Raw genomic sequence first — 20,448 nt, forward strand, 5'->3', positions numbered from 1 at the left:
TTTCCAGCAACACATTTTCAGTATCCACTGTATCTCCCTCTTACTCTCTACCCACTTTCGCTCTATCACTCCCCTTATTCTCTCTTTCACTCTCCCGACAGTCTCTCTCGTCCTCTCTGTCTCTCTCTCTAACACCTTCCCACTCTCCCCGTCCTAGCCCAACAACTCACTCACGATGTACGCTGCTGCCACTCTCTCTAAACTCATCCCACTCTTTCTCCACCCCTTCATTCTCTCTCTCTTCCCCCCTCAGTCGTTGTCTTTATCTTTCTCTCCAAATCCCTCCCTGTCTCTCTCGTTTTCTCGCCGACTCCGTTTTACCCCCTCCAACTCTTTCTCTCTTACCCCTCATCCCTCTCCCACTCTTTCTAAGACCCTCCACTCTGTCCCTAATCCCCTCCTACTCTCTCTCTCTACCACCTTCCCACTCTCTCTCTACTCCCATCCCTCTCTCTCTATTACCACTCTTTATCAGGCTTCCTCCCACAATCTCTACTCACTTCCCACTTTCTCTCTCGCTGCACCCCCAACCTCTATCGCTCTCTCTCTCCCTCTAACACCTACTCACTCCCTCACTTCCCCCACTCTCATTGTCTTACCCCTCCCTCTCTCCCTCTCTCCCCTACTCTACCTCTCTCACACCTCTCTACACCTCACCCCTCTCTCTTTTACTGCACTCTTTCCACCCGCATTCCACTCTCTCTTTTTCTACTGCCCACTCACTCTCTCTCTCAACTTCCCTCCCACTGTCTCTCGCTATGCCGTACCACTTTCTCCCTCTATAACCCTTCCTTATCTCCCTCCACACCACATTCTCTCTTTTTCCCAAACTCCACCAATTCTCCCATTAGAACATAGAACATAGAACAATACAGCACAGAACAGGCCCTTCGGCCCACGATGTTGTGCCGAACTTCTATCCTAGATTAAGCACCCATCCATGTACCTATCCAAATGCCGCTTAAAGGTCGCCAATGAATCTGACTCTACCACTCCCACGGGCAGCGCATTCCATGCCCCCACCACTCTCTGGGTGAAGAACCCACCCCTGACATCTCCCCTATACCTTCCACCCTTCACCTTAAATTTATGTCCCCTTGTAACACTCTGTTGTACCCGGGGAAAAAGTTTCTGACTGTCTACTCTATCTATTCCTCTGATCATCTTATAAACCTCTATCAAGTCACCCCTCATCCTTCGCCGTTCCAACGAGAAAAGGCCGAGAACTCTCAACCTATCCTCGTATGACCTACTCTCCATTCCAGGCAACATCCTGGTAAATCTTCTCTGCACCCTCTCCAAAGCTTCCACATCTTTCCTAAAGTGAGGCGACCAGAACTGCACACAGTACTCCAAATGTGGCCTAACCAAAGTCCTGTACAGCTGCAACATCACCTCACGACTCTTGAATTCAATCCCTCTGCTAATGAACGATAATACTCCATAGGCCTTCTTACAAACTCTATCCACCTGAGTGGCAACCTTCAAAGATCTATGTACATAGACCCCAAGATCCCTCTGTTCCTCCACCTGACCAAGAACCCTACCATTAACCCTGTATTCCGCATTCTTATTTGTTCTTCCAAAATGGACAACTTCACACTTGGCAGGGTTGAACTCCATCTGCCACTCCTCAGCCCAGCTCTGCATCATATCTAAGTCCCTCTGCAGCCGACAACAGCCCTCCTCACTGTCCACAACTCCACCTATCTTTGTATCATCTGCAAATTTACTGACCCACCCTTCGACTCCCTCATCTAAGTCATTAATAAAAATTACAAACAGCAGAGGACCCAGAACTGATCCCTGCGGAACTCCACTTGTAACTGGACTCCATGCTGAATATTTACCATCTACCACCACTCTCTGACTTCGACCGGTTAGCCAGTTTTCTATCCAATTGGCCAAATTTCCCTCTATCCCATGCCTCCTGACTTTCCGCATAAGCCTACCATGGGGAACCTTATCAAATGCCTTACTAAAATCCATGTACACTACATCCACTGCTCTACCCTCATCCACATGCTTGGTCACCTCCTCGAAGAATTCAATAAGACTTGTAAGGCAAGACCTACCCTTCACAAATCCGTGCTGGCTGTCCCTAATCAAGCAGTGCCGTTCCAGATACTCGTAAATCCTATCCCTCAGTACCCTTTCCATTACTTTGCCTACCACAGAAGTAAGACTAACTGGCCTGTAATTCCCGGGGTTATCCCTATTCCCTTTTTTGAACAGGGGCACAACATTCGCTACTCTCCAGTCCCCTGGTACCACCCCCGTTGCCAGTGAAGACGAGAAGATCATTGCCAACGGTACTGCAATTTCCTCTCTTGCTTCCCACATAATCCTAGGATATATCCCGTCAGGCCCGGGGGACTTGTCTATCCTCAAGTTGTTCAAAATGTCCAACACATCTTCCTTCCTAACAGATATCTCTTCTAGCTTATCAGTCCGTTTCACACTCTCCTCTTCAACAATACAGTCCCTCTCGTTCGTAAATACTGAAGAGAAGTACTTGTTCAAGACCTCTCCTATCTCTTCCGACTCAATACACAGTCTCCCACCACTGTCCTTGATCGGACCTACCCTCGTTCTCGTCATTCTCAGGTTTCTCACATACGCATAGAATGCCTTGGGGTTATCCTTGATCCTATCCGCCAGGGATTTTTCATGCCCTCTCTTAGCTCTCCTAATCCCTTTCTTCAGGTCCCTTCTGGCTATCCTGTATCCCTCCACTGCTCTGTCTGAACCTTGTTTCCTCAACCTTATGTAAGCCTCCTTCTTCCTCTTTACTAGACATTCAACCTCCCTCGTCAACCAAGGCTCCCTCACACGACCATTTCTTTCCTGCCTGATCGGTACATACATATCAAGGACACGTCGTATCTGCTCCTTGAAAAAGTCCCACATTTCCACCACATCCTTCCCTGACAGCCTATGCTCCCAACGTATGCTCCTCAAATCCTGTCTTACAGCATCGTAATTTCCCTTCCCCCAATTGTAAAAACTTCCTTGTTGTGTGCACCTATCCCTCTCCATAACCAAGGTGAAAGTGACAGAATTGTGGTCGCCATCACCAAAATGTTCACCCACTAACAAGCCCACCACTTGTCCCGGTTCGTTACCGAGTACCAAATCCAATATGGCCTCCCCTCTGGTTGGACAATCTACATACTGCGTTAGAAAAGCTTCCTGGACACACTGCACAAACACCGCCCCATCCAATCTACTTGATCTAAAGAGCTTCCAATCAATATTTGGGAAGTTGAAGTCGCCCATGACTACGACCCTGTGGCTTCTGCACCTTTCCAAAATCTGTTTCCCAATCTGTTTCTCCACATCTTTGCTGCTATTGGGGGGCCTATAATAAACACCCAACAAGGTGACTGCACCTTTCCTATTTCTGACTTCAGCCCATACTACCTCCAGAGGCAGATCTCCCTCAAACTTCCTTTCTGCAGCCGTTATACCATTTCTAATTAGCAATGCAACCCCCCCTCCTTTTTTACCACCCTCCCTAATCTTACTGAAACATCTGTAACCAGGAACCTCCAACAGCCATTCCTGTCCCTCATCTATCCATGTTTCCGTGATGGCTACAACATCGTAGTCCCAGGTACCGATCCACGCCTTAAGTTCACCCACCTTATTTCTGATACTCCTTGCATTGAAGTATACGCACTTGAGCCCATCTCTGTGTCCGCAAGTAGTCCCTGTCAGTGCTACCTTCTCCACAGCCTCCCTACAGTCTTGGACATCCTGACACACAGCTAGCTTACTTGCTGGACTACAAGTCCGGATCCCATCCCCCTGCCAAATTAGTTTAAACCCCCCCGAAGAGTGCTAGCAAACCTACCTCCCAGGATATTGGTGCCCTTCTGGTTCAGGTGCAACCCGTCCATTCTCTCCTCCCACTCTGTTTCTTTTCTCCTCCCTCTCTCTATATCCTCCCTCCTCTTCTCTCTCTTACTCGCTCACTTCCGTCTCTCTCTCTCTACCCCCATCTCTGTCTTTACTCCCCTCCCACTGTCTCTGTCGCTTGCTTTCTTCAAACCCCTTCCTCTCTCTCTCTTTCACTGTGTCTCTGTCAGTCACACTTTCCATACCCTCCTCTCACTCTGTCACGGAACACCCTCCAACTCACTCTCTGTCTCCATCCATATTTACACCTTCTCTCCCGCCTCCCTCTCTTTCTGTTTAACACCACCCACCCTCTCCCTCTCTCTGTCTGTACTCCTCTCCCAATCTCTCTCTTTCTGCCCTACTCCCACTCTCTCAACCTCACTCCCGTATTCTTGTTCTCTTTCACTTTCCATGCTCTCTCTCTAACCCCATCTCACTCTCTATCTTCCCCTTCCACTCCCTCTTTCTCTACTCTCCTTGTCTCTCTATTTTCCTCTCCGTTCTCACACTCTGTCGCTCTCTTTCTTTCACTACCAACCTCCTACTCTCTCCTTCTCTCTCTCTCTGACTCTCTCTGACTGTCCCTGTCTTTGTCGCTCTCTCTCCAAACTCTCCCTCTCTCTCTGTCTCTCAACCCCTCCCATTCTCTCTGTCTCTACTCTATCTCTTTCGCCTCTCTACTCCCTCACACTCTCTGTCAGTCAACACCATTTCCCACTCTGTCTCTATTCCTTCCGACTCTCTCACGACAGCCTAAAGACTCTCTCTCTGTTTACTCCCTTCGCACTCTCTGTCTGTCCCACTCCCACTGTCAATCTCACTCTCTCTTTCTCTCTTCATCCCAAGCACAGTCTCTTGCTCTCTATCCCTCATTATACTCCTTCCCACACTTCCTCTCTGTCTCTTTCTCTCTGCAAAACCCTCTACTCTCTCTCTCGTTGTCTGTCTATCTCTATCTGTCTGTCACTCTCTATCCTCCTCACACTGTCCCTACCTCTGAACTCTCCCATCCTCTCTCTCTACACACCACCCATTCTCTCTCTCCCGCCTCGCAGTCTCTCTCTACCATCCTCCCACTCGCATTCTCTCAAACCCTCCCTCTCTCTCTCCCCACCACCACACTCTATCTCTCCCCATCCATCTGTCTATCTACTCGCTCCCACTTTCTCTCTGACCCTTCCCACTTTCCCATTATGTCTCTGCCACACTCTCAATGTCTTTCGACCCCTTTTCCACTCTTTTTCTAGCCACACCCATCTGTCTCTACCCCCACCAACCTCTCTATCGCTCTCTCTGTGCACCCCTCCTAATCTTTCTCTACACCTCACACTCACTCTCTTTTTCGATATGTATATACCACCCTCTCTCTCTCTTCCCCTTCCCCACACTCTCTACCCCGTCCCATATTCTCTCTCTGTCTCTTTCCCTCTGCTCTGTTCCTACGTTCTCTAACTCTGTAGCCTTCCCACACTCTCCCACTCTCTCTGCTCCCTCTACCTCTCTCGCTCTCTGCAACTATCAATCTCTCTGTTCTGTCGTCTTTCTCTCTACCCCCTCTCCCATTCTCTACCACCGTCCCACTATCTACCTCCACCTACTCACTCATTCGCACGATCCCCATCACTCTCTGCGTCTCTCTACCCAATTCTCACTCCAGCTCTCTGTCTCCACTCCCCTCCCTCTCTCTCTGTCTTTCTGCCTACACTTCAAGCACTCCTTCCCTCTCTCTCTCTCTGCAACCGCCTTCGACTCTCTCTTTCCCTTTTTCTGTATCTGTTTTTCACACTGTATCTTCCCTCCTCCTACACTCTCTCCCTCAAAACTCTTCCACTCTCTTTGTCTCCAACCCCAAGCTCACCATCACTCTCCCGCCGCACTGTCTTTATCTCTATCCCATTCCAATTTCTCTCTGACTTTTCTCCTTCCAAATCGTTGTCCCTGCACCCCCCGACTCTCCCTCGTCCTCACTCCCACACTGTCTCTCTATCTCCCTTCCATGATCTCTCTCTCTTACTCCCCACTCTCTCTCTAACCACCTCCCACTCTGTCTCTATACTCTTTCTTGCTCTCTGTCGGTCTCTATCGTACTCTCTCTGCCGACCCTCTCCCACTCTCACACTCATCACCCCTTTCAACTCTCTCGCTGTTCCCTCCCAATCTCTCTATACACCTCCTCCATGGTCTCTCGCTACATCTCATCCTTCTTTCTCTCTAAACCATTTCTACTCCTGGACTCACTCTCGCTACTTCCCTTCCAATCCTCCCTTTCTAGCTACACCCCAACGACTCTCTCTCCCTCTCTATGTCTCTCTCTGTACTCCCTCCCACTCACTTTCTCCGTCTCTGCCTCTCTCTCTGCGCAAACGCCTTCTCCTCTCTGTCGCGGCTTGCTGTCTGTCTCCTACTCTTTGTCTTTCTGTCAGGCAGTGTCTCTCTCCTCTCCTCCCACTCTATCCTTCTCTAAACTCTCCCATTTTATCTCTCTCTCTCCAACCCACCCACTCTCTCTCTCCCGCCTCCCTCTGTCTCTCGATCACTTTCCCACACACTCTCTTCCGCGTCCCCACTCTCTCTCTATCTCTCCCACTCCTTAAATACTTTACACTATCTCACTCTCTCTCGCCTCATCTCACACTCTCTCTACCTCACTTCCAAACTCTCTCTACCACCACTACACTCACTATACTTCCACCGCTTTCTCCCTCTCTATCACCGTCTACAGGTCTCCAAATCTCTCACAATCTCAACCCGTTTCTACTCTCTCGCTCTTCACCCCTCTCTCACGCTCTTACTCTATCTGTTAACACCACCGTCCGTCTCTCTTCCCCACCCCCCATTCTCGCTCTGACACCTCCGACATTCTCTCTTTGTCTCTCTCTCTACCCTGCATTCAGTTTCTCTGTCTCGACACCCTCCCACACTCTCCCCCTCTCTCTGTGCCGCTGCAACTCTCTCCCTCCCTCTCTGCAACTCCCTCTCTCTAATTATATCCCCTTCCTCTCTTTCACTACCCCTTCCCTCTCTCTTTTTCATTCGCTCTCTCCTCTCGACCTTCCTCCCCATCTCTACAGCTCCATCCTTCTGTCTAGCCCCTCCCTCTCCCTACACTTTCCCTTCCCCTACAGCCATCTCAATTCTCTCTGCCCCGTCACTCCCTTTATCCGCCTCCCACTCACTGTCTACCTCACTCCCACATTCTCTCCCCCAACTCTGCATCCCTCGTTCACTCTATCTAACCCTTTCCCACTCTTTGACTCTGTCTACCCCCTTCCACTCTCTCAAACCCTCTGACGCCCATCTCTCTTACTTTCCCACTCGCCGCACTATCTTTCACTGTTCGCCTTCCCACCCTCAATCTCGTTCTACCCCCTGCACCCGCTGCATCCCTCTCTCTCTCTCTCTGCCTCACTCTTTCGTTCTGGCGTCCTCCCACTCTCAACCTCTCACTCTTCACCCCATTCTTTCTCTTACTCTCTCTCCTATCCCATAAACTCTCTCTCTACTTCCGCCACACTCTTTCGACTGTCTCCCACTGTCTCTCTATCCCCGCCCACTCTTTCCCCCGAGCCCCTCTCACTCTGTCTCAATTCCCTCCCACTTTCTCCCGACTCTCTCCCACGCTCTCTCTCCCTCTCCCTATCTCTCTCTCTCTACCCCCTCTAGTACTGTCTCTTTACCCCGTCTCACTCTCTCCCATTTTATAGATACATCTCTCTAGATATCTCACACACTCCCTCCCTGTCTCTACGCAATTGCACGCTCACTCTCTACCTCACTCCCTTTCTCTCTTTCTATCTACCCTGCTCCCACTCTGTCTTTCTCTCCCTATCCCTCTCCTACACCCACCATTTTTCATTGTCTTGCTTCTGCCTCTCATTCTCTGTCTACACACATCCCACAAATTCTCCCTCCCTCAATACCCCCTCCATCCAAATCTCTCTGCACACTCCAATTGTCCATCCCTCGCTCTCTCTTCCCATACCCCTACTTCCTCTCTCACCATCTCCATCTGTCTGTATCCCTTCCCACTCTAGCTACCCCTTCCCAATCTCTTTCGTCCTCTCTCTCCTGACCGCTACATCCCTCCCCCACTCTCACACCTTCCCATTCTCTCTCTTTACTCCCACCACGCTCTCGCTTTCTATCTACCCGCTTCAATAACTTGTCTCTACACCGTCCACCTCTGTCTCCCCCACTCATCTTTCTACCCGTTTCTCTTTCAATGCCCCTCTCCCCCATTCCCACTCTCCCTCTCATCCGCCCTAATACCTCTCACTGAAACTCTCTCCTCTCCATCAATCTCTATCTGACACACTTTCTCGCTCCTCCTTCGCTCTCTCTCTGGCACATTGACGTGAGGTGGGTTGAGAAGCTGGGGAGGTAAAGGGAGAATCGAGAGATCGGGCGGGGTTGGAGGAGTGAGGAAATGCTGGAGAGACAGTAAGGTGGGAAAGAGACAGAGAGAACAGTGGTGTGACAGAGGAAGGTAGGTTGAAAAATGGATTCAGTGGATGCAGGTGGAGCGACAGATAACGAGAGAAAGAGAGAATTGGGAAGAGAGAGAGTGGAAGGTACGGTAAAAGAAAGAGAGTGTGGGGCGGAGGGGACGAGAAAGAGAGAATATGTGGAGGAAGAGAGGGAGCGAAAAGAGGCGAAAGGGGAAGAGGAAATGGGGCGGGAGTGAAAGAGAGGGGGTGGATGGGGAGAAAGCAAAGCAAGTGATGGTCGTAGCGAGAGATGGTGAATGGGAGAGACGGATGCAGTTGAGTGGAGACGGAAAAAATGGGGTAGAGCTGTGAATTCTGCCAAAGGCCAGATCGGATTGGGGGTCACCGGCGAAAGCAAGGACAGAGTGACTGTAAGTGCACTCCTGAGATCAGGCACCGGTCCGCTTTCCTTCCCTGTGTACTTGGACTTTGAGCCAAGTCAATTTCTCTCCAGATCAGTTTCTCCAACACAAAGACAGGCAACAATATCATTCACTCTTCGGCTCGGCAATTTGTAATGAACATTTTTATTGTTTACAATATATTTGATATAGTCACTGGGATGTTTCCATTTCTCACTGGCCCCTGTGTTGAGAGAAACATTGGAATGTCTCCTTGCAATACCCTGTGGAATATGATTGGACGAAACAGCGATATGCTCAGTCTGATACCATAGCAACAGGTGCTTCACTGCTGAAGTACTGAAATGAAATGAGAAAATTCCGGATGGATTGATTAATGAATGAATTTGATTGACTGATGAATTTGGGTAAAGGGATATTTAAGCACATTCTTCAGTTGCTGCCTGAACTTCGTCTGTGTCACGGCATAGATCGCGGTGTTTGTACAGCAACTGAGGAGCTGCAGCATGAAGCCCAGTTCCCGCACAAAATAATCTAAAGACGCAAGATTATCCACTATATACCACATCCGTCTCCATATCGAAAATACCATTAACGTTGACCATAACAGGATGAAATTGGCTGAAATCACACACAGTAAAACGATGGATTTTTTTCGATTTTTCATTTCTGTGTCAGACTGAGCGGCCCCCTTGGTGTGAGCCCTAAGTCGCCTGCGGGCTCTGCTGCTCACCAAAATGTGTCTGACGGTGATAACATTGAGTAGCAGAATCAGGAGAAAAGGTATAGTGGGGGTCAGAATGTGGTGGAGGAACTCGATTGTGACCCAGACACGAGAGAATTGAACAATGTTTGTTACCATACAAAACCAGGGGTCGTTCCCCAGCTGATACCAAGGTGTGAGCATAAAATACCAGAAAATGTTCTTTAAACAGCTCAGCACCGTAATTGCTCCCAGAAGCACAACCGCCGTTTTCTCATTGCAGTATTTCATTTTCAGATTATGGGTATAAATGGCCACAAACCGATCAAAAGTGAAAGTGACGGTGAACCAGACAGAACAGTCAGTGGCTGCATAAAGCAGGACGGCGTGAATATTACACACAGGGATGTCCCAAAGGAAATAAAACTGCTCCCGGTAAACAATGGGAATGTGTCTCAGCATCAGGTCAAGGATAATGACCAGTAGATCTGCCACTGCCATGGCCCCCAGGTAACGTTGGACACATGGAGATAATCCACAATCTTTATAAAGTAGGACATAGACCGTCACTACGTTAACTGTGAGGATGGATAACGAATATGATATACATCAGCCTGGATTCAAAGTTGCCAGTTTGATTGAGATTTTCAAATGTGTTACTGTATTCAGAGATTTATTGATATAATTGGAGCTGAAGTAACAAATGGGATGGTCTGAATTATTGACAAAAATATATTAAAAAACACAAGCACCAAATACAGAGACATATCCATAAGAACAGAAAGTTTTGAGAACTTTCACACGCTCAATCACTGGAGAGCAGATACAGGTCAGTTGCTTCCTTCTCCCAATGTGGAGCTTGGAAACATTGCTGGCCTAAAGGATTATCTCCCAGTTCCTTGAAGACAAACAGAGTTTGGAAATTTCTGTGCTGTAGTCTAAGTTGTGATCAATCATGTTTCGTGAATAAATGTAAACGCAGGGAACACGTAATAATTTATTTTACTGCCCGAGGGGACTTCGGAACAGGGTCTCCTTCTCTCCTTATCTCGCGATCTTATCTTCTGTTCAATTGACTGAAATCTGGCCGTTCACAGATAATGTCAGGGACAGAATCTCTGGAGAATGTTGCAAACAGAATGCGCCCAGCAATGTCGTGTTCAGAACGTTCCAGGGAAAGTTGGGTATAGAATGTTCCGGAGAAGATCGGGTGTAGAATTCTCAGGGGAATGTTGGGTATGGATTGAGATGGAGTCATAAAAACAGAAAAAACACATAAAAACAGAGGTCCATCTCCCCATCAAGTTGCGTGAGACCCACTCAGCCTCACGGTGGGAATTTCTCTTCAAACTCAACTCAACTGGCACTTCGTACAAGAAATGAATAAGATAAAGATGATAGCTCACAAATTTGATATAAGATTACTTTTCACGAAAACATAGGTGTTATCCCTTATTCAGCTATTTCCTCTCAGTTCTGTCTTACACTCCCGGCTATAAAGTGTTATGGATATTTAGTTCCAATATTGGCCACCCTGTAGTCATGTCTCTCTAATGTCATTAAACTAAGTCAATTTTCCTCAAGGTAAGCGTTGATTTCTTCAATCTGTTTTGAGAATAAAACGCACAAGCAGATAGTGTGCCTCTCATTCACCTTTATAGCACATTAGTTCCTGCTCCATTGTCAACTTTATCCCTTTCTTGAATCGGTCAGGAAACGGTCTGACATCGTCATACTCACAGAATCAGACCGAATGGATAAGGTATCCATTACCATTCCTTGGGGGTGTGGACCTGTCGGGGGAGTCATGGAGGGAGTGGTCTTTTCGGAACGCTGATAAGGGAGGGGAGGGAAATATATCCCTGGTGGTGGGGTCCGTTTGGGGGTGGCGGAAATGACAACGGATGATACGATGTATATGGAGGTTGATGGGGTGGTAGGTTCCTACCATTACCAAGCCCCATCACCATTCCTGCAGATAAACTGTCCCACTGGCAAGACTGACCCTTCAGTGGAGGGAGCACCGTGGGAGACAGTCAGGGAAAGAGTGACCCTGTCATTCCCCAACATTGATTCCAGAACCAGGGAAAACTCGTCGTAACAGATCAAAGATGATCAAGAAAATCGCCTGATAGTGGACAACTACTGCCCTCCACGCCACCATCAGGGAAAAGTCAATTGCCGTCGATGCTGAAAAGAAATCAAAGGAAGCACTGACGGTGACAAAGACACAGTTTGTACTCTGGTTGTGGGAGCTCATTGTCTATTACCAAGAGTGTCTCCACTGGGCTAGCACTGCCTGAGCAGTAAGAGGCCTTTAACAAAAAACAATCGGACACTTGGGAGTGATGGGGAAATCAAAAAGATGCGAATATTCTCAAACTTGTCACGTGGATCTGTCAACAGCAGCATCTGTAGCAGCAGGCAGAGCACAGTTCTGGCGGAGAGAAACTCTCAGCTTCATATTGAAGATACTGCCCACTGTGTTATGTGGCACTACCTCATTCAAAGTCTGCCAAACAGGCAACGTTTGGAGGTGGCGGAAATGACTGGTCCTCCTGGGAACAAATGCGGCGGAGACGAAGGAATTGGGAATATGGGATGGCGGTTTTTACAGGGGGCAGGGTGAGAGGAGGTGTAGTCTCGGTAGCTGTGGGAGTCGGTCGGTTTATAATAAATCTCTGCCGCATCTGCTCCCAGGAGGACCAGTTCCAATACAGAACAACCCAAATGGTCTTCAAAGAGCACAATTTCCCCCCAGACGCATCTCCTCCACTTCCCACTCCTCCACACTTGAACCCCGCCCCTCCAATCGCCACCAGGACAGATGCCCACTGGTCCTCACCTACCACCCCACCAACCTCCATATACATCGTATCATCCGTCGTCATTTCCGCCACCTCCAAACGGACCAGAACCAGGGATATATTTCCCTCCCCTCCCCTATCAGCGTTCCGTAAAGACCACTCCTTCCGTTACTCCCTCGTCAGATCCACACCTCCCACCAACCCAACCTCCATTCTAGGCACCTTCCCCTGCAACCACAGGAAATGCAAAACTTGCGCCCACACCTCCCCCCTTACTTCCCTCCAAGGCCCCAAGGGATCCTTCCATATCCGCCAAAAAATTCACCTGCACCTCCACACACATCATTAACTGTATCCGCTGCACCCGATGTGGCCTCCTCTCTATTGGGGAGACAGGCCGCCTACTTGTGGAAAGTTTCAGAGAACACCTCTGGGACACCTGGACCAACCAACCCAACCACCCCGTGGCTCAACACTTCAACTCCCCCTCCCACTCCACCAAGGGCATGCAGGTCCTTGGTCTCCTCCATCGCCAGACCATAGCAACACGACAGCTGGAGGAAGAGTGCCTCATCTTCCGTCTAGGAACCCTCCAACCACAAGGGATGAACTCAGATTTCTCCAGTTTCCTCATTTCCCCTCCTCCCACCTTGTCTCAATCCCAACCCTCGAACTCAGCACCACCTACCTAACCTGGAATCTTCTTCCTGACCTCTCCACCCCTACCCCCACTTCGGCCTATCACACTCACCTAATCACCCTCACCTTAACCTCCTTCCAGATATCGCATTTCCAACGCCCCTCCCCCAAGTGCCTCCTCCCTACCTTTCATCTTAGCCTGCTGGGCAAACCTTCCTCATTCCTGAAGAAGGGCTCATGCCCGAAACGTCGATTCTCCTGCTCCTTCGATGCTGCCTGACCTGCTGCGCTTTTCCAGCAATATATTTCCATCTGATCTCCAGCATCTGCAGTCCACACTTTCTCCTAGAAATGGTTACTGGGCCTGGACTAGGGATAATTTGTGATAAATCTACCTTCATCAGTTAAAGCAAATTAACGACTGCAGTGGCACAGCGACGAGTGCAGGGACCTCAAATATTTGCAGCCAACATCAAAGGTTTCGGTCAGTTCAGCAAATGCCTTGTTACTGGGTTAGGCAGGAAATTAAGTTCTCAAGTGGATTCAGAGAATCTTGATTTGGATAAGAGTAGATAACAATTTGGCAGCTGGAATATAACGTGGGCATCGGGCAAACTGTATTTTCGTTTTCTTTCAGGAAGAATAAACGGCGGTATATTACATAAATGCAGAGAGGTTACTGGACTTAGTGATAAATTATGCACTCAGACCAGTTCAGACATCGGAAGTGTTGTTCCATCTCCCCAATGATTTGTTCCCTGATGTTTCCAGTGACCCCATTGTACTCAGGACACATCACGGTGGGGAGTGGTGTGAGGATCCAATCACAAGAATGTGAACTAAAGGCATTGTCGGATCAGCTGAAATGGTTAGTAATATAGCATTTTCAAACCACCACAGATGGCCATTTCCGCAGAGAATTGCAATTAATCTGAGGCCTCTCAAAGTGGAAAATGCTAATGTAGATCAATGTCTGTGTTCCCTCTGCAACGTGGAAATGATTTGTCATTATCACTGACATGGCGTGGACACATTTACGGGTATTTCCACTGCAGTAATATCAGAGCAACTCCGAGTGAACGATTTCGCAAAAATGTGAAATGAAGTGTATTTCACGTTCTTTCCATTGTAGTGTTTGTAAGGCAGTCTTGAAAATTTGAGAAAGGATTGATATTTCCAGAGACAGCCCCGATGGTGGTAGTAATATTTCAGGAACAACATCGCTACGTAACCGATGAAACTGCCCTGTGCTTCCAAAGACACACATTAAAGAACCAAACAGACGTGTCATGTGTCACAGTAGCTGATGCATTTACAAGAAGCAGTGTCTATCACTTGTGCAGTGGTGTGGAAGGCGGGGAGAGGGCTTTTTATCACAGAAATGACAAACGGGGAGAAGGAAAGAGTGGGGATTTGACACCAGTTTCAGTGTATTGACGCGAAAAACAGCTGAGAAAGTATTTTTAATACAGAGCACCACGGTAGACAGCGATGTAGACAGAGATACACAGAAGCATCGATAAGCATACTAACACGTCCAAAACATGCAAACACAATTTTTAACTCAGTAATGGAAAGTTACAGGCGAACACAAACACATTAATACACCCACTCACATTGACACAAACAAAGAACAAAGAAAATTTAAAGCACAGGAAGAGGCCATCCGGCACTCCAAGCCTGACCTGATTCAAGTCTACTTCCTAACCAGTCACCCAATTCCTAAGCATCTGGATCCATCTACTCCTCACCTACTCATGCATCTGTCCAGAAGCATCTTAAATGAATCGACCTCTACTACATCTGCTGGCAACGCCTTCCAGGCACTTACCATCTTCTGTGTATAGTACTTACCGCATGTATCCCCCTTAAGAATTTCACCTCTCACCTTGAAAGCATGTCCTCCTATTATTGAATCCTTCACACTGGGAAAAAAGCGTATCTCTATCTACCCTCTCCCTATACCCTTCCTGATTTTATCGACTTCAATTAGGACACCCCTCTATCGCCTTTTTTCAAATGAAAATAACATAACCTACTCAACCTCTCATCATAGCTAGCACCTTCCATACCAGGCAACGTCTTCGTCAACCTTCCATGCTCTCCAAAGCGTCCACATCCTTTTGGTAATGTGGTGACCAGAACTATAAACAATATTCTAAACGCGGCCAAACCAATGTTGTGTATACTTTAACATGCCTTGCCAGCTCTTATCCTCAATACAACGTCCAATGAAGTCAAGCATACCATATGCCTCATTGAACACTCTATCTACCTGTGCTGCGGCTTTAAGTGTGCAATGGACCTGAACTCCCAGATTTCTCTGTTCATCAAATTTCCCAAGGCTCTTCCGTTTGATCTATAATTCGCTCTAGAATTTTGCTTCCCAAAACGAAGCACCTCACGTTTGCCTTGATTGAACTCCATCTGCCACTTCTCCGCCCAACTTTCCAGTCTATGTATTTCCTCCTGCATTCTTTGACAGTTCGCTATGCATTACAGCTGTACAGGGCCGTGGTGAGTCCGCACCTTGAATATTGTGTGCAGTTGTGGTCTCCAAATTTGAGGAAAGACATTCTGGCTATTGAGGGAGTGCAGCGTAGGTTCACGAGGTCAATTCCCGGAATGGCGGGACGATCTTACGGTGAAAGATTGGAGCGACTGGACTTGAATATCCTTGAGTTTAGAAGGCTGAGAGGGGATATGATTGAGACATATAAGAATATTAAAGGATTGGACACTCTGGAGGCAGGAAGCATGTTTCCGCTGATGGGTGAGTCCCGAAACAGAGGACACAGTTTAAAAATAAGGGGTAGACCATTTAGAACAGAGACGAGGGAAACGTCTTCACCCAGAGAGTGGTGGGTGTTTGGAATGCTCTGTCCAGGAGGCTATGGAGGCCAAATCTCTGGATACGTTCAAGGAAGAATTGGATAGAGCTCTTAAGGATATTGGAATCAAGGGTTATAGAGATAAGGCAGCAACAGAATACTGATTGAGGATGACCAGGCATGAAAATAATGAATGGTGGTGCTGGCTCGAAGGGCAGAATGGCCTACACCTGCACTATTGTCTATTGTCTACTTCTGCTAATCCATCAATCTTCGTGTCATCAGTAAACTTGCTGATCATTCAAAGAGTGCCCTATTCCAGGTGATTTATGTCTATCACAAATAACAGTGACCGCAGCACTGACCCCTGTGGAACACCATTGGTCATCTCTCTCCATTTCGAGAAACTCTCTTCAACTAATACTCTCTGTCTGTGGTTGCTGAACCAGTTCTTTAACCACCTCGCAACAACACGCTGCGCACCATGTGATTTCACTTTCTCTATTAGTTTACCATGTGGAACATAATCAAACGCCTTACTAAAGTCCATGTATATACCATCCACAGCCCTTCCTTCATCGATCAACTTCATCAAAAAATCTATTATGTTAGAAAGGCACGATCTCCCCCGCACATAAACATGTTGCCTATCACTGATAAGCACATTCTTTTTCAAATACAAATAGATTTTACCCCTCGGTACCTTCGCCAGCAACCTTCCCACGACTGACGTCAGGACGACTAGTCTGTAGTTACCCAGAATATCCCTACTACCTTCGTTGTATCGGGGGAACAACGTGAGCAGCTCTTCAGGACTCCAGCAACTCATCTGCATTTAAAAATGCTGCAAAGATATCTGTAAGGGCCACAACTATTTCCTCTGTCGCCTCCCTCAGCAACATGGGAAAAATCCCATATGGTCCTGCGAATTTGTTCACCTGAACAACTTCAAGCCTATCCAACACATCTTCCCTCAGTATGTCAACGTGATCCAGAGCAATCAATCGCCTGTCTCCAACCTCAACATTCATCATGTTTCTCTCCTCAGTGAACACTAATACACAATCATTCAGCATCTCACCCATTCTCTCAAGTTCGACAAGCAGCCTTCCTTCATTATCCTTTCGTTGGACAATCTTTTCTCTTGTTACCCACTTGTTTCTTACATAAGAATAAAGGGATTGAGATTCTCCTTACCTCTGGTCGACAATGCTACTCCATGACCCTTCTTAGCCCGCACGATTCTTCATTGAAGATTGGTCATACTCTTCGGATTTTCCACCAAGGCCCGTCCGTTCTTAGCTGCCTAGATTTTGTGTACACTTCCCTTTTCCTCTTGGCTAGACGTACGATTTCGCCTGTCACGAATCTTTCCTTTCCTATCCTTTACTTTCAACAGGACATGCTGAACTCGCATTATTTGTTTAACTATCTTTGACATCCTATCACATATCAAATGAGAACTACCATTCAAATCCACATTTCTCAGCTCCTGTCTAATTTTGATATAATTGGCCTTGGCCCAGGTTAGTCCATTTCCCTGACGACCACTCTCATCTTTGTCTACGAGTATTCTAAAAATAACAGAATTGTGGTCACTGTTCCCAAAGAAATCCCCACCACAAAATTTACCACCTAGCCTGGCTCATTCCCCAACACCAGTTCCAATACTGGCCCGTCCCTCGTCGGACTATTGACATATTGTTCTAAGAAAGTCTCCTGGACGTTTGTTACAAGTTCTGCCCCATCCAGACCACTGACACTAAGTGCATCCCAGTCTATGTTGGGAAACTTAAAATCTCCCATCACAACCATCACGTTGCCTCTAGTTCTTTCCATAATCTGTTTACCTATTTGTTTTTTCTACCTCACGCTCACTGTCGGGATGTCTGAGATCCAGCCCCAACATTGGAACTGCACCCCTCTTACACATGAGCTCCACTTTTAATTTCTCACTACACAAGCCCTCTATAGAATCTTCCTTTAGCACAACCGTGATATTATCCCTGACCAGCAATGCAACACCTCTCCCGCTTTTACTTCCATCTCTGTCGTGTCTAAAGGGTCTATATCCTGGAATATTTAATTGCCAATCATGCCTTTCCTTCAACCAAATCTCTGTGATTGCAAACACGTCATACTCGGAGGCACGAATCTAAGACCGAAGTTCATCTGCCTTCCCCACTACACACTTGCATTAAATTATATGCGCGTCATGCTACCAGTTCTTTTGCGTTCATCTGCTCCCCGTCTACTCTTCTCCCTATTCATGCTATCTTCTTCGTTCTTAAAGTGTCCAGTTACCACCTCGCTCTCTACTTGTTTTCTCTTCTGGTTCCCAGCCCCTGCAGTAGCAAAATCTGCTCCAAGGCTATCAGTTCCTGTTTGGTTTAGCTGCAGACAGTCCAATTTGCAATCGTGTCACCTTCTGAAGAAGCGGTCCCAATGTCAAACAAATCTGAACCCCTCCCTCTTACACCATCCGTCAGCCTCGTGGGCATCCTGCATATTTTCTCATTTCTACACTGGCTAATATCCCGAGATCACTACCATTCAGGTTCTCCATTTTAACTTCTCTCCTTGCTCCCACAATATTGCTTTCAGGAACTCAACTCGTTTTTTACTTTTATTGTTGTTGCCTGTATGCACCAAGACAACTGGCTATTCAAACTACCCATTTAGAATGCTCTGAAGGCCACTGGTGACATCCATGACGAAGCACTTGGGAGGCTACATACCATACCGAAATACCTTATGAATACGGTCACACGATTCTTTTTTCTGCCCTTCTGAACAGCAGGGCCCACCACAGTGCCATGATCTTGGAAACTGCTGCCCTCCCCTGGTGAGCCATCTCAACAAACAGTACTCTTAAACAGTAAGCTTGCTTTGGAGTGTGCTGACCGCAGTGGGCATATGCACAGTCTTCTTACACGTTCTTTACTGCATTTTGGTCACCCATTCACTGTCTTGCTCAGGAATGCCAACCTGCAGTGACCAATTCATTAAATCGTACATTTCAGACAGAGGTCGTTATGTTTATCGTTAATGGGAATGAATAAGTAACGAAGAGGATTGATGAAAGCAGAGCGGTAGATGTGATCTATATGGACTTCAGTAAGATGTTCAACAAGGTTACCCATGGGAGACTGATTAGCAAGGTTAGATCTCACGGAATACAGGGTGAACTAAACATTTGGACACAGAACTGGCTCAAAGATCGAAGACAGAGGGTGGTGGTGGAGGGTTGTTTTTCAGACTGGGGGTCTGTGACCACTGGAGTGCCACAAGAATCGGTGCTGGGTCCTCTACTTTTTGTCATTTACGTAAATGATTTGGATGCGAGCATAAGAGGTACAGTTAGTAAGTTTGTAGATGACACCAAAATTGAAGATGTAGTGGATAGCGAAGAGGGTTTCCTCAGATATGAACAGGATGTTGATCAGATGGGCGAATGGGCTGAGAAGTGGCAGATGGAGTTTAATTCAGATAAATGCGAGGTGCTGAATTTTGGGAGAGCCGATCTTAGCAGGACTTATACACTTAATGGTCATGACCTAGGGAGTGTTGGTTAGCAAAGAGACTTTGGAGTGCCGGTTCATAGCTCCTTGAAAGTGGAGTCGCGGGTAGATAGGATAGTGAAGAAGGCGTTTGTTATACTTTCTTTTTTTGTTCAGATTAATGAGTACAGGAGTTGGGAGGTCATGGTGCGGCTGTACAGGACATTGCTTCGGCCACTGTTGGAATATTGCGTGCAATTCTGCTCTCATTCCGACCGGAATAAAATTGTGAAACTTGAAAGGGTTCAGAAAAGAATTTACACGGAGGTTGCCAGGTTTGGAGGATTTGAGCGAACAGCAGCGGCTGAACAAGCTGGGCCTCTTTACCCTGGAGCGTCGGAGGCTGAGGAGTGACCTTATGGAGGTTGAAAAAAAACATGAGGGGCATGGTTCGGGCAAAGAGACAAAGTCCCTTCCCTGCGGGTGAGGAGTTCAGAACTGGAGGGCATCGGTTTATGGTGACACGGGAAAGATATAAAAGACAGCATTGGGGCAACTGTTTCACACAGAGAGTTGTATGTGTATGGAATGAGCTGCCAGAGAAAGTGGTGGAGGCTGGTACAATTGAAACTTTTATGAGGCATTTGGATTGGTATATGAATAGGAAGGGTTTGAAGGGATATGGGGCAGGTGCTGGCAAGTGTGACGAGATTGGGTTGGGATATTTGGTTGGCATGGACGGATTGAACCGAAGGGTCTGTTTCCATGCTGTACATCTCTATCACTACTACTCTATAATGTTCAGTTGGAGAAGGCAGGAGAATAGAGGTCAAAAAAAACTTCAGCCTAAATCAAACGCTACTGCAGACTCGTTGGCCCGAATAGCCTAAATCTGCTCCAATTTCTTAGACTCCTGCGAAATTATGGTATGTGCAGTTATCTTCCGGTACGTTCAGTGGAGGCTGAATTGAATAAGGATTTAACTGTCGAGGATTAATGCAAATGAGGACAAGGTTGAGAGGGTGTATGGTCTATATCTGTTTCTCATTGTGGTGGCCTTGTGCCTCAATAGTGTGGTGATAGTTTTGAGTTGAACACATTTTAGAGAATAAACGGCCTTCAAATTTCAGGCTGAGGAGGAATTATCCTTTGTGTTATGGGTTGTGGCTTCTCTGCTCTTCCCATCACCAAACACCAGTGAAGACTGGTTCACTGA

Source organism: Chiloscyllium punctatum, chromosome 21, assembly GCF_047496795.1.
Source record: "Chiloscyllium punctatum isolate Juve2018m chromosome 21, sChiPun1.3, whole genome shotgun sequence".
Lineage (NCBI taxonomy): Eukaryota > Metazoa > Chordata > Chondrichthyes > Orectolobiformes > Hemiscylliidae > Chiloscyllium > Chiloscyllium punctatum.